The sequence below is a fragment of the Chiloscyllium punctatum genome, chromosome 37, assembly GCF_047496795.1.
Source record: "Chiloscyllium punctatum isolate Juve2018m chromosome 37, sChiPun1.3, whole genome shotgun sequence".
In the NCBI taxonomy this organism is placed as follows: Eukaryota; Metazoa; Chordata; class Chondrichthyes; order Orectolobiformes; family Hemiscylliidae; genus Chiloscyllium; species Chiloscyllium punctatum.
Window position 1 is genome coordinate 42,915,339 of NC_092775.1, and position 15,781 is coordinate 42,931,119.

At 42.2% G+C, this 15,781-nt stretch overlaps 1 long non-coding RNA gene across 2 annotated transcripts in view; it reads right to left on the reverse strand.

The window, feature by feature from the left end:
- Positions 1-15,781, reverse strand: part of LOC140463049 (uncharacterized) — a 627,354-nt gene that overhangs the window by 232,993 nt on the left and 378,580 nt on the right. For both annotated transcript variants that reach the window (XR_011954584.1, XR_011954585.1), the window contains one exon: positions 2,828-3,180. This is a non-coding gene — a long non-coding RNA (uncharacterized lncRNA). The remainder of the gene's footprint in view (positions 1-2,827; positions 3,181-15,781) is intronic.

Sequence of the window (15,781 nt, forward strand, 5' to 3'; positions counted from 1 at the left end):
CAGAAGGCAACTTATCATTTTAGTTAGTTGTGATCAATCAATGAGGTGGACATATTGCTGTACCCCACCATGCTATATCCACATCATATCAGCAGTACATGCCAGAATCTTACTTAGCACACTGAACATCCTTTGACCAAAAAACCATGTCTCAAAGTATATGAAAGTCAAGTCAAGAGGCACTGTTGTTAGGCAGGGAGTATGAACAGTAAATAAGAGGCACCGTCTTATCTCAGTTCTGTAGCTTGAACATGGTCAGTCAGGCACTTGGATCAATCAGATTCCATTACAATCCAGGGAATGAGCCACGGTTGGTTTTGGAGGTCTGGTACAACCAGTCCAGGGATGAATGGTAATAGGTCATGGAGCTGCACAGATATATCCACGGATACAGTGACTCATCAGTTGGGCTGGCTTTCCACGTCAGTGCATGGGTCAGTCTGCACAGGGGGTCAATTCATTGAAAAGTAAGAGGGATTAACAGGGACTCCAGCTGTGGTGGGGACACTGGTGATGTCAGCTGTGGTGGGGACACTGGTGATGTCAGCTGTGGTGGGGACACTGGTGATGTCAGCTGTGGTGAGTAGAGGCAGCATGCTGGAGTGCAGCGGAGAAAATAAATGTGAAAGTAGAGCAAGAAGGATATGCAGGACTGTGGGACAGTGGTCATTATGATCAATACCAGCTTGGCTTTGAGGGAGAAACAGTGGATAATCTATCTGACAAAATTATGCCTGATAATTAGTGGGTAAATTAGGGAGATGAGCAATTAAGTAAAAGAATTAGGATGAAACGTGGTGAAGATCAAGGCCAACCAAGTTGAGAGTGAGAACAAGGGTAGAAAGGACTATGAAGATTTGAGAGGTATTTAAATGGAGAGGCTAAGGCTGCAACTCACTCATTGAAGTGCTGCCTGTGGTGCCTTTCATCCTCCTCCAAATTGCAAGGGTGCAATCAGAATTAAAAATGACTGCCACCACACCTGGAGTGGGTGGAGTAATTTTTCTTCTGAGGGAATGGCTCTAATTGTGAGCATTGTGAGGCATTTCATGGGTAAGAGTGTGAAGCAAACTCTCACTCAGTACAGGTCAAAGATATTTGATATCACATAATTCAGTGAATGAACCTTATGCATTGACCAACTATATTCTTACCACAAGAAGTCCTGAGGATATAATTCACTGTTGCAACTTTATTCTAGTAATGACCAAAATTCCCAAGTAACATCAAATGAGCATCAACGATTCACTTTTGTTCCAGAATTCACACTTACTGTTCAATGGGCTTATTTCCATAGCGTATGCAAGCCAATCACTTCACGCCTTCACTTATAAATATCCACGTCATTTTCCTAATTGCAATCTTATTTTTCTTGGATAATGTGAGGTTTGGAGGTGAGGGAGGTTCTTCTTGCTACCACACATACAATCTCTTACTGAGCATGGGCAAAATGAATAGAGCAGTATACATCTGAAGCAAGTTAATGATACATGTAGAGGCACCTCATTGGCATCCCTGTCAAAGGGCTCCATGTCTCAATGTATTGAGAATTGTTGTTGTTTAAGTGTTATTCATGTGTGTTGTGACTGATAAATGATAACATTACTGAGGACCTGCTTTGTTTCTCATATTTCCCAGATAGGCTTATTGAAACCATGTCTAATGGATCGAGGCACAGAAAACATCCATAAGAATGGACAAAGAATATATCTGTCTGGAAGCCCAGCAGATGTGGAGTAACCTGTGTAAAGCTTGAAGTCATTGGGGCCTTTTGATGCAGGAGAGCCACAATTGCTCATCTTCCATGGAAGGGCATGCGAATGAGAGAGAGAGAGAGAGAGAGAGAGAGAGAGAGAGACAGTGGTGCTATACTTTGTTTACAGCTGGCAATCAAAATGGTATGTCATGATTTCCAGCATATGTGCAATGTAATACTTCCTTTCACTGCAGGCAAAAAGGGTCAGAAGGTGACTGAAATTAATAATATTATAGAAAAAAAGTCTGCAGATGCTGGAATCCAAAAGAGATAGGCAGGAGGCTGGAAGAACATAGCAAGCCAGGCAGCATCAGGAGGTGGAGAAATCCAATGTTTTGAGGATAGCCCTTCTTCAGGACTGGGTTAGTGGTAGGGGGTGTTGCAGATAAAGGGGACAGGGGAAGGGTCATGGGTGGGGAGATGGCAGAGTGGTGAGGTGGTGTTAAGTGAATTTAGCTGGTAGGTGCGACCTGGTAATTCGATGGGAGGAATGAATGCGGTTGGAACCTGGAAGGAGGGGTCAGTCAGTGGGATAACAGGGAGGAGGTGGGGCTGGAAAGGGAGTTGGGGAATGGGTGGGAAGGTTTTTTTAAAATTGGAGAACTCAATGTTGAGTCTTCCAGACTGTAGGCTGCCCAGGCGGAAGGTGAGGTGATGTTCCTTTCAATTTGCGGTCTGATTCATTGTGGCAATGGGGGAGGCTGAAGATGGAGATGTCAGAGAGGGAGTGGGAAAGGGAATTGAAATTGGTGCTGACCAGGAAATCAGACTTGCCCTTATGACCCTGGTTGTGATGCTCGATGATACATGCCCTTAGTTTATCGTTGGTCTCCCCAATGCAGAGAAGACCATATTGGGAGCACCAGATACAGTAAACTAGGTTGGAGGAGAGGCGGGTAAGCCTCTGTCTCACCTGGAGGGCTGTTTGAGGCCTTCAATCCAACCTGTATTCACCTATCATCACCTCAGCACTCCGTCCCTCTTCCCACCCATAACCCTCGCCTCCCACCCCCCACCTCTTTATTTGCAATTCCCCCTATCCCCACCCCCATTCCTGAAGAAAAGTCATACCTGAAAATTTGGACTTCTCCACCTCCTCATGCTACCTGGCTTGCTGTGCTCTTCCAGCCTCATGCTTGAAATTAATAATGGCCGACACCATGAGTCATCTCCTGCCTGGAGCTGAGCAGTCCTCTGAGTACCAGTGACCTGGAACATTTTTTCCTTGACCAGCTGCAGAGACACGTGAGTGATATCTTCACCAGATTCTATAGTACCGACCAAGGAGTCAGTACCAGTGTAAGAGAGTGCAAGAGACAGCATTGCCAGCATGCTTCCACTGAAAGGTCTCTGTCTTCTTCCTCAGAGTGGACGAGGAGGGACTGGTCTCTTCAGGGTGGAGAGCATGCAGATATTGTTGGTGCCTGCAGAAACAAGAGAGGGAATGAATTGTGACTTGGGGTAGACGTTTGGGCATGTTATGAATATACTCACAGTGGCAGTAATGGGAAAGCAGCACAGTATTTGACAATTAATCTTTTTTTGGTTGTTGAGATGTGGAGGTCTCACCATATGAGTCACCTCTATCCTCTCCCATTGGGCAAGGATCGTCTCTTCGTAGGGGATGAGGAACAAATGTTGACTATCTCATCACCTGTCTTGGCCCTCTGTGCCCTCTCATGGACTGTTTTCAACAGGTGAGATGAAAATGGTTGGCACTGCTGTTAGTGCTGGTGTGGGTGAGGGAGAAAATGTCGAAATGTTCTATTCACTGAGAAAAGTTAAAAATCACACAACACCAGGTTATAGTCCAACAAGCTTATTTGGAAACACTAGCTTTCAAAGTGCAGCTCCTTCATCAGGAGGTTGTGAAGCAGGATCATAACACACAAAATCTATAGCAAAAGATTACAGTGATACAATCATACATTGAACAAACCTAAATTGTTAAGTCTTTCATCTTTTAGAATGGATTTACTGGTTTCAGTTCTTTAATATATAAATCCCAGAACTTTTTTTAAGTCACATTCTCAATATAATTTAAGGTTTATAACAAAAGGTGACATCTCAGCTCAGACAATGGTGTGAGTCATACCAATCATGAGTTAGACTGGTTCTATTTCCAAAGTGGAATTTACAAATATTATAGGATTCACTGCCCACATTCACTGCTTGCAGGTTCTGCATTTTATGAGCAAAATGGAATGTATCTGCAAATATAATTGTGCAAATACAAATTTCCCCCATAAACATATGTATGTGTGTCCGTGAGGGAGAGAGACAGACCGAGTGGGTGTGTGAGTGTGATGGGGCATAAGCCTGTGAGAAGGTGCATGTGTAGGCATGAGTGTGGGAGGTGTATGTGTGTCCATATGAGAGACAGCTTGTGTATGAGAGAGGATCTGTGTGAATATGTGAGATTGTAAGTATGTGTGTGTGTGAGAGAGAGAGAGACTGTATAGTGCAGTGGGGTCACCTGCAGTGTGACATGAACCCAAGGTTCCAGTTGAGGCTATCCAAACAAGGTTTTAGTACAAAAGGTGAGATGTCACCTTTTGTTATAAAACTCTAAATTATATTGAGAATGTGACTTAAAAGAAGTTCTGGGATTTACATATAAAGAACCGAAACCAGAAAGTCCACTCTAAAAGATGAAAGACATAACGATCTAGGTTTGTTCATTGTATCACTGTAATCTTTTGCTACAAATTATTTGTCTTATGGTCCTGCTTCACAACCGCCTGATGAAGAAGCAGCTCTTTGAAAGCTAGTATCTTCAAATAGACCTGTTGGACTATAACCTGGTGTTGTGTGATTTTTAACTTTGTCCGCCCCAATCCAACACTGGCTCCTCCAAATCATTGACTGTGTAGGCAGCATAGATGGTATTAAGAGATAGCAGTTTGGGAGTTCAGGTGTGAGCACATTTGAGGGAATATCCTGTTTGTAATTGTGAGAGAGGTAGCCCATGAGCCCTGGTGGCAGGCAGGTGCAGGAGCAGCAATAGAGTGAGTGCGAGATGCAAAGAGAAGGTACTAGCATTTACTCTTGTGAAGTATCATTTATCTTCTTCCTATATTCTAGGTGTTCCTTCAGACAATTAACACTGCACTGAACTAAGTGGAAATCTTAAACCAGGCCAACAGGATATGGTTCTATGAGTCTCCTCCTGCAGTACTGAGGGAAGAGGTTAGCCCTCCTCTCCACCAGTCCATCCACCAGGACCTCCAGATTCCTATTGGTGAGGCAATGTGTCAACTTCCCTTTCTCCCTCACCCTGCCAGGTGCAGCAACCAGAAGTGAATGGCAGTTCCAAGCTGGCAGCAATTGACATGGTGCACAGCAGGGATTTAAACATGGAGAGTAATTGGAGGTCCTAACAATGGAAGAAACTGATGAGGAGAAATGTATTCTCTCAGAGGCTCATTACTTGTTGGAATTTTCTACCCCTAGGTTATTGGATATATTCAAGGCTGAGTTAGCCAGATGTTTTGATTAACAAGCGAGTCAAAGGCTGTGGTGAGCAGGTGGGAAAGTGAAGTTAAGACCACAACCAGATCAGCCATAATCTTGTCAAATGGTGGAACAGGCCTGGTGGAGTAGTGGTGGATACAAACAGTCTATTCCTACACCTATTTTTATACCCTTATGTTCAAAATTCACCACTGTATTTACTTATCGGGTCTTATTTTGTAATATTTGATTGGTCAGATCTATAGATTCAACTGTTTGCAATGAGACTGAAAATATAAACTAGCATTTGAGAGAAAATATCTTCTAAAGCCTGACAAATCATTCTTTGGGGTCAGAGAGGAATTTCCTCAAGTTTATTTTTCTTAAATTGTCATTGCTGGGTCTTCTGTTCCTCAGTCTCTTCCGGATGATTGCATGCTTTCATGAGGGAGGGGGAAGGGAGTAATGATGTTGATATGCATGCCAGGATGGGATATGCTCAATTATCACAAATTTGTTTGTTGTTCTTTACCACATGTAATAGTTAGATTTATCTCAGTAAGCTGTTAGAATAAACCGAAATAGATTTATCCACATTAATTGAATCCTTGTGACTCTCAGCAAGGTACATTTTCAGTAGTAGGCAGGTTTCTCATCATCTTTAAGATGATTTCTGGAGTTGTGAAAAAGAATTGTTTGTATACATCCCATTATCACTGTGTTCCCCAGAATGTTTCTGTAGTAAGTTGCATATTTGTGCTTCAGAAAAAAACAGGTTATTTCCTGTGTTTTTATACTTCCCTGGCTAGATTTCCACCACAAAACTGCATCTCTGATCTTAGATTATGCTTTTCTTAACAACTGATATCCCCACCTCCATGTAATCAGTTCATCCTAGATGCTGACTACGTTTTTGTAAAGAGATACAAAAAGAAAAAGACAGCCGTAGCACATTATATGGAATATGGATAAGCAGGATGGTTTTGTGCATGTTGAATGAAAGCCAGTTTAATTTTGTATACATTTTAACTAATTATTATTCTCTGCATTATCTTTACATGATTTTGTTTTACATTTTGAGTTGATATGTAAAGGCACATTGTCACTTTGTATTGCCGCTGACAGAACTTGAGGTGTTGTGACATTTTCACTCACAAAAGTATAGACAGTAAGTATAAGGTAACTTCCATAGTACAAGCCTGGGAATGAACAGTGTGTACACAATTCAAACTAGTTACTGTCTAAACAAAGATTGTTGCAATGGCTCAAGAGCAATGCTGACAGGGAAATGTTAAATCCGTAGGGAGGAATTTTCAATTTGTTCTTAAAATGGGTCTACAACAGTTAGAGCAATGATGTCATTCACCCCTTGTCATCTGCACAAAGTTGCCAGTATGAATTATGTTGCTAATTGGACATAATACCATGAATTTGGTTGTTGGGTTGATGCAAGATTGCTATGCAGGGTTATTTTGGGCGGACCAGACATCACTACCTGTTACAAAAACAGAATCATGGAATTGCTGAGCAGATTAGACAGCATCATTTTTGTTCTTTATCATTCTTCCATAGGATGTGGCAGTTTCTGGCAAGGTCAGCCCTTGTTGTCAATCCTAAATTGTCCATGAGCTGGGTGACTTGCTAGGCCAATGAAATGTCAATCGCTTTGCTGTGGATCTGGAGCCACATGTAAAGCAAGCCAGGTCAGGATGGCAGACTTCTTTCCCTTAATGGCACTGCAGAAGGCCTGTTTAGGACATCAATGTTAATTGTCATGGTAACTATTACTGAGACTAGATTTTTAAAAATATTCTAGTCTTATCATATGAAGTTAAATTCAACCAGCAGTGTGGAATTTGAACCCACATACCCAACTCATTTGACAGCTCATGGGATTACTAGTCCAGTGACAGTCTCACTATGCCACCAGACCGTTCACAATTCAGATTAACAATCTTTCATCAGAGCCTGAAATGTCAATATGAAGTTTTGATTCCTGACACAGAAGAGAATGTGCCAGATGTTCTAGTTTTAGCTCTGGATATTCTAGTTTCAGGAAACAAGTGCTAACAGGAATTGAACTCATCACCCCCAAGAAACAGTGTAGAGGCAGCCACAGGGGCTGCAGGGTATGGTTCAGTAATCTGGGATTTCATCCCATCTGTAAACAAAGACTTAAGAAAAAGCTCTTTACCACTCATTACTCATACTCCATCCATATGCCACCACCTTCCCAATATCCCTTCCATGCCGACCCTTGCTACCTCATGACCCCAATCTACCATCCATGTGCCTTCATACTCTACCCAACTCTCACAACTTACACACAAAACCTCCACTCATCTCATTGGCCTTTAGAGCCCCCATTGCCAACCTTTTCCTCTCTGTCCATATAGAGTCATAGAGGTGTACAGCATGGATACAGACCCTTTGGTCCAACCCGTCCATATTGATCAGATGTCCTAAATTAACCAGGCCCATTTGCAAGCATTTGGCCCATAACCCTCTAAACCCTTTCTATTTATGTACCATACAAATGCGTTTTAAGTGCTGTAATTGTACCAGCCTCCACCATTTCCTTTGGCAGTTTGTTTCATAAATGCACCCATCCACCCCATTGGTCCCTTTTAAATCTTTCCCCTCTCACCTTAAACTTTTGCCCTCTAGTTTTGATCTGGGGACTTGGGGAAAAGACCTTGACTATTTACCCTATCCATGCCCCTCATGATTTTTATAACTTCTATAAGGTCACCCCTCATCTTCCAGTACTTGGCCTTATCATAGACTCATAGAATCCATACAATGTGGAAGCAGGCTGTTCGGCCCATTGAGACCACACTGACTCTCTGCAGAGCATCCCATCCAGACCGACCCTCTACCCTATCCCTGTAATCCTGCATTTTCCTGAGCTAATCTACCTTGCCTGCACATCCATGGACACTACAGGGCAATTTAGCATGGCCAATCAACTTAACCTGCATATCTTTGGACTGTGGGAGGAAACTGGAGCACCCAAAAGAAACCCACACAGACATAGAGTCATAGAGATGTACAGCATGGAAACAGACCCTTCGGTCCAACCCATCCATGCCGACTAGATATCCCAACCCAATCTAGTCTGACCTGCCGCACCCAGCCCATATCCCTCCAAACCCTTCCTATTCATATACCCATCCAAATGCCTCTTAAATGTTGCAATTGTACCAGCCTCCACCACTTCCTCTGGCAGCTCATTCCATACACGTACCACTTTCTGCGTGAAAAAGTTGCTCCTTAGGTCTCTTTTATATCTTTCTCCTCTCACCATAAGTTATGGCCCTCTAGTTCTGGACTCACCCACCCCAGGGAAAAGACTTTGTCTATTTATCCTATCCATGCCCCTCATAATTTTGTAAACCTCTATAAGGTCACTCCTCAGCTCCCTAGGAACACCATCCAGGAGAAAGATATAAATAGAAAGCAGGAGACAACAGTTTCGCTTCACTTGGAGGTCGCCAATGATGATGTTACCTAGCCAGGTAATGAAACATCTGGATATCAAACCTACAGCTGTATAAGTCCTGCTAAGATTTGCTTTCCCAAAATGCAGCACCTCGCATTTATCCGAATTAAACTCCATCTGCCACTTCTCAGCTTATTGGCCCATCTGGTCTAGATCCTGTTGTAATCTGAGATAACCCTCTTCGTTGTCCACTACACCTCCAATTTTGGTGTCATCTTCAAACTTACTAACTGTACATGGGGAGAATGTGCAAACTCCACACAGAAAATTTCCCAAGGGTGGAATCGAACACAGGTCTCTGGTACTATTTTTCTAAGTATAGTGTCAACTCATGCTAACCCATATCCTGCACTCATCACCCATTGTCCTTACATGCCATCTTACTCACTAACCACCATGGTCAGACCTCAGGACCCATACTGAAATTACATGAAATAGACTCATAACAGTGGAATCCTCAGGCCTCAGATGCAGGAAGAGAACTTAATTCAGCAGAATGATGGTGGAGCACCACATTCCTGTCTTTGCCTGAATTACATTCAGTGCCGGAAAGTCCAAGCTCAACCTTCCTAACCCGCTACCAATTCAGCCCCTAAACTGGTCAATTCATAGCCACCTACGCTAATCCTCCCACGTGGCCTCCATATATTTCAACTCCAGGGAGGAGATCAGAGAATCAGCCTACCTGACTGTTAAACCACTGCAGACAAAGGGTGGCTTCCTTATTCATACTAACTTGTCCTCTTTCGAGTGACTGGACCTAGGGCAGTGGGTGGCCACTGAAGGGCTTTTGCCCGAAACATTAATTTTCCTGCTTCTCAGATGCTGCCTGACCTGTTTTGCTTTTCCAGCACCACACCCTTGACTCTAATCACCAGCGTCTGCAGTACTCACTTTCACCTGGCCACTGAGACCCAAAGCACTGCCCTTGTTTCTGATCCCAATGTCCCCTCTTTCTGTGCTCCTTCCACCTGGAGAGACACCCCATCCTTCAAATTCCTCTTTGGTGGGCAGTCCTCCATCCTTGAGGATGTGGGCATTGCTGTCTGAGGCAGCATTATTTGCCCATAGATACAACTGAGTGGCTTGCTAGGCCATTTCATTTTTGTGGATCTGGAGTCACATGTAGGTCATATCAGGTAAGGATGGTAGGATCTTCCTTATAGGACATTAGTGAACTAGATGGATTTTATTTACAACAATCAATAATGGTTTGATGGTCATTATTAGACATTTAATTCCAGATTTTTAAAATTGAATTCAAATGCCACCATCTGCTGAGGTGGGATTTGAATATTTATCTGCAGTACATTACCTGGATTATTAGCCTAGTGACAAATCCATGAGGTGGTATTGTACCAGCAGCAGCCATTGCCCTCACCATGGTGCTGCCACATTCTGGAATTGCCACCTTCTGACTTATAAAAAGGACCTAAGGGGCAACCTTTTCATGCAGATGGTGATGTGTGCATGGAGAAGGAAATGGTGAGGGCGGATAAAATTACAACATCTGGATGGGTACTTGAATAGGAAGGGTTTCGAAGGATATGGGCCAAATGCTGGCAAATGGGACTAGATTAATTTAGGATATCTGGTCAGCATAGAGGAGTTGGACTGAACGCTCTGTTTCCGTGCTATGCAACTCTATGATTCCTGATCGTGTATCCTCATTCTGGTTGAAACCTTTCCAGCTACCAGCTAGCTATCTGATTTTCAGAAGATCTGGCAGACGTTTCCTCTTCATCGACTACAGGTTTTCCCCTTCCAAACTCTCCTATTTTTGCGCTTAGCCCCAAAACAGGAAGGTACCACTCACAGGGTCTGTTGCAGACCATTTTGTAAAAGACATTATTTTTTTTTTAAAAAAATGTCTTTTTCAAAAGATATTCACTTGGACTGAAAGCTATTCATTACATTTAACTTAATTATATTTGATCCTTATAAAAATAAGCATTTTTATTCATAGCCCCATGTCAAAAAAATTAAAACCATTTGGAAGTGTCAATCAGTGAACTGACAGGTGCCACTGTGATATGACAAGTGAAATTAATTATGTGGCTCAATTCTATAACAATAATTTTCAGGTTTATGTGTGAAATAGAAGGCATTGATTTTTATTTTAAATCTAAAGGCCAGGACTTGCAAGCCTTGACACATTGACAACTCCATTGAGTTATTTCTACTTTTTGTACAATTCCTACCTGGAGTTAACAATCCAAAAAGGTACTTAACATCTCCCAAAGCATTCTTTACTTCTTCCCCGTGACCTATTCAAAGTGGTACATTGCCAATTGAAAGTTCCCTGTAAATTTAAAACCTTCTTCTGAAAGGAATAAAGCCCACAACTTGCACTCTGGACATTTCACTAATGAGAATTGGATATGGCTGAAGGCAAAGGCTCATTTTTACATGTATAATCACCTCTGTGAACCAGAGATGCACAATCAATAACCCGTCCCCAACTCTCTGCCCCCAGCAGAAAACTGGAAAGATGCTAGATCCCAGGATTGAGACCAGAATTTCAGGAATCCGAGTTTCAGCATTGTTGCGGCTAAGTCACAACACCATTGTGAAAATGTATGTTATTAACACTGTTTTTCTTTGAAATAGCTGCCTGATCTGTTGATATTTATTGCAGTTTCAGTTTTTAGTTCAGATTTCTGATATACACTATTTTTCTTTTGTATTAGTCCTTGGTACCCTGCATCTCTTAACAAGGAAGTGGAATATCCATTGTGGGGCTTAATTGAGGTCAATAGATGATGACTGGAAGTGTTCCCAGATTTTCTGACAATGCCCTGGAGGAGAAGGAATGTCCTATTTCTATCAAATGAGATAACAATGCATTACTACACTGCATGTAAGATATGCTCTGACACAGTAAGTCAACGCCAAATGTTTGCCCTGTAGGATGTGAAATAAGACTAGAGTTCAATGACCTATTCTAGGCTAAAATTTCCATACAAAGTTTTGCTCTCATTACCAGAAGAACCTTGTAGTATCTTATTGTAGCAGTAACAAAACAGATTACTAACCAAATGATTTCACATTCCTTTCATCTGATTGCAACAGCCTCAGGGGCTCTCCTTCTGCTACTCATATAAACTCTGCTATTGCTCTCAATGTTAATGCCCTTGTTTGCAGTTACCTGCTCCTGATTCATTCCACCCAACAATCTATTCAAATCCTACACATAGAGGTTTGTGACAGTTGTTTCAATGATGGAACTTATGGATTGCCTTCTCTCCCAGAATAAAAATCGACAGTTTGGGGCCCACAATCCATCAGCAGTATGTAAATGAGCTCTGAGCCTCACCTGGCTTTTTGCCCTCCGATAACAAGAGTGGGTATGCACCTCCTTCCCCTCTCTGCCAACAATGACCAGTCTTCGTTTATTGTCCAATTTCATGAAAAACATATCTATGTTGCATCCACCAGTTGTACAAAAAGACTGCTTCCTTGGGCCCACTCTCCTGAACAATAAGGGAGTTACATGCGGAAGACTGATAGATAATGCTAATTCTTTATTTTTTAACTCTCCTCACAATTGCTACGAGTAATCATGATCCCTTGTTCATCAGCAGCAAGTAGGCCCAGGTCTTAGAATACTAGCACACAGGTCCCAACTCTCCTTCTGCTACTGGACCAGCATCATGGGTCCCCTCAGCCATTTTAATGTCTAGGACTGGACATTAGAGTGTCTGGGAAGGAAATCTAGCTGGATAACCTTTGATGAGCAGAATAAACTCCTTTAACATTGTATTAATTAATGAATGGATACTATTGAATAATGTGTAACTGTTACAAAGCTAAATAGATATTATTTGACGTTATTTACCAAAATAAACTTTAACATTTCAACACATTAAGTAAAGCAGAAATTGTTACATCAGATTCATTTTATTGGGTTGACTGTACTTTGTTTTTGCAAATTGTTTCAGGATTTTTGGAGGGTTTACTGATGCGATGTCTCATAAGACCTCTCACAGTATTTTACTAAACATGGGACAACGTGGAATCTTATGGGGTGTGAGTGAAGTGGCCTATGGGAGACTTGTGGCAGAATCGGGCGACAAGTGCAGTGAGGCCATCTCAATGTTGCGATCATCTCACTCCAACTTTTCTGTTTTTCAAAGCAACTTAGCCAGATTCTCACTTGACAGCAGCGAGATGCCAATTGATTGTCAAACACCTTTTACTGCTATAAGTCTCCTCGTTAATTTTCAGTTTTGCCACACTCTCTAAAAAACTGGAACTTATGAGAAGACAACAAGGAAACCAAAGTGTTCATCTGGCAGCTTGTACTTTAGATTAGATTAGATTACTTACAGTGTGGAATCAGGCCCTGTGTTGCCTCCATGTTAGACACCAGACACCAACATCTTAGAGCATACTCCAGGGGCACTGGCATCACAGAGCCTATAACCATGGACATTTGAAGTGTCAGCCTCGAAGAAAAACCTTATAGCATACATCTAATCCACTGACACCTATGCACTTCATTAATTTCAAGAACAACCAATCAGCAGTGGAGCATGACAATCAAACAGGCTATCACCATAGGACAGGACAGAACAGAACCACACAAAAAGAGAATGCCATTAAAGACAAAACGACTAAGCTAACCAACAGCAGAGAATACAACACGACAGGCACCTGGGTTAGAAATCTCTTTAACAGACAGCTTACAGACACAAAAAAAAGGCCGTACTAGCCAAGGACCTCAACTACAACTCCAGGGACGCAAAAGCAACAGACTTCCTAGCTGCACTAGAACATACATTCAGAACTAAACGGAGTAACCAAAGAGACATAGCAAATAGACAAATCAGCAAACAAAAGACAAACAAACAACCTCAAAACCAAAGAGAGAGAGAGAAGCCCTAAAAATACTCAAAATGACAAGAAAATAATCATAGTACCAGCGGATTAGGGCAGAATGATGGTTATCATGGTCAAGGTTGTGAAACATATTCAGACAAAGACACTACTTGCAGATACTGACACCTACCTACACAGAGGGAGTGTGACCCCATGCCACAACTAACCAATAGAATAAACAACACACTACGGAACCTTCAAAAACAAAACAGACTAATAGCCAGGATTGACCTACAAAGAATGAAACCAGAAATCAACAACACCCCAAGATTTTACAGATTAAGTACACACATTAGAAATACCAGTTAGACCCATCATGACACTCCCAGGGGCGTCATCGCATAAACTGGTAAAAGAAATCCAGCAAAAACTAAAACATCTTATGAATGGATCCAAACACTCTATACAATCATCACAGGAATTCCTCAACAACATTATGAAAATAAACATAGACAAGGACGAGGCATTGGTTTCATTTGATGTAACAGCACTGTTCACTTCAAATGACAAAACTCTAGCCAGAGCTACTGGACAGGCAGAACAGACAATACGAGGGGGACCCTATCAACAGGATGGCACGCTCAAACTACTGAAGTTCTGCTTGATGACACACTTCCCATTCAACATCCAAATATACAAACAGATCAACGGAACACCTATGGGCTCACCCATCTCTGGGCTCATAGGAGAAGCAGTGATGCAAATATTGGAACAAACAGCCCTACCACAAATCCAACCCAAATGTAGATGACAATTTTGTTATCATTAAGAGAACCAAAATCGAGAATACACACCGGATTATCAACACCCCACTCATAGGGATCAGATTTAAGGGAGAGGAGGAAACCAATAATCAACTTCATTCCTGGATGTAACGGTAGAAAGAATACAGAATGGTGAATGCACCACAAAAGTGTACAAAAAAGCCACACACACTGACCAGGTCCTGAATTACAACAGCAACCACCTAAACACATACAAGAGAAGCTGCATTCGGACCCTGTTCAAAACGGCTACAACAGACTGCAGCACTCCCGGCCAATGAAAGGAAGAAGAACACCTCAATAGAGTATTCACCAAGATCAGATATCCCCCCAGCTTCATTCACAGATGCCTAACAGACAAACAACGCAATGAGGACATGCCACGATCTAACTCACTAGCTAAGCTACCTTACATTAAAAATTTCTCAGAATTTACAACCAGATCTCTCCAACCACTCGGTTTCATGACAGCTCAGAAATGAACAGCCACACTCAGACAACTCTCACAAGGGCAAAAGATGCTTTACTCACCATGGGCAAGTTAAATGTGGTCTTTTAAGATTCCATGCAAGACTGCATGAAACGTTATGTAGGAAAAGCAGACTGACAACTAGCAATCCACATGAGCAAACACCAACTAGCCACTAAATGCCACGGCCAGCTGTCCCTAGTAGCCACACACACAGATGACAAGATCCATAAATTCAATTCAGACACACAACAATCATAGGACAAGCTAAACAGAGGACAACCAGAGAATTTCTAGAGGCACGCCACTCATTCACGGACTCCATCAACAAGCATATAGACCTGGACCCAATATACCGGCCACTACACTGAATAACCAGAACCAGCAACCAGAAGCAGCAGCAGGAACGGAACCAAATAAATTCCAGAAGACACAGTATAGCAGCACTTCACAGGAGGCTCCAAAGGACTGAAGATGTCACCTAGACAGGGGATAAAACATCTGCAAGTCAACTTCCAGCTCGGCGAATATACCCCAACTATGACAACTGGCACCCAAGCTACAAATCTGAATGCAAACCTTAACCATATGCTACACCTTGTGCTATGCTGGAAACTCTTATTGTCATGTTGCTGCAAGGACAGCAATGCCCAGTGGTATTATCACTAGACTGTTCATCCAGTGAACCCAGGTAATGTTCTGGGGCCCTGGGTTTGAATCCCGCCATATCAGAAGATGGAATTCAAATTCAATATTGACAATAATCTGGAATTAAGAGTCTAATCATGACCATGAATCCATTGTTAACTGTCATGAAAAACCCATCTGGCTCTCTAATATCCTTGAGGAAACAAAGCTACCATCCTCACCTGAACTGGCCTACACGTGACTGTAGACCCACAGCAATATAGTTTACTCTTAACTGTCTTCTGGGCAATTAGAGATGGGCAATAACT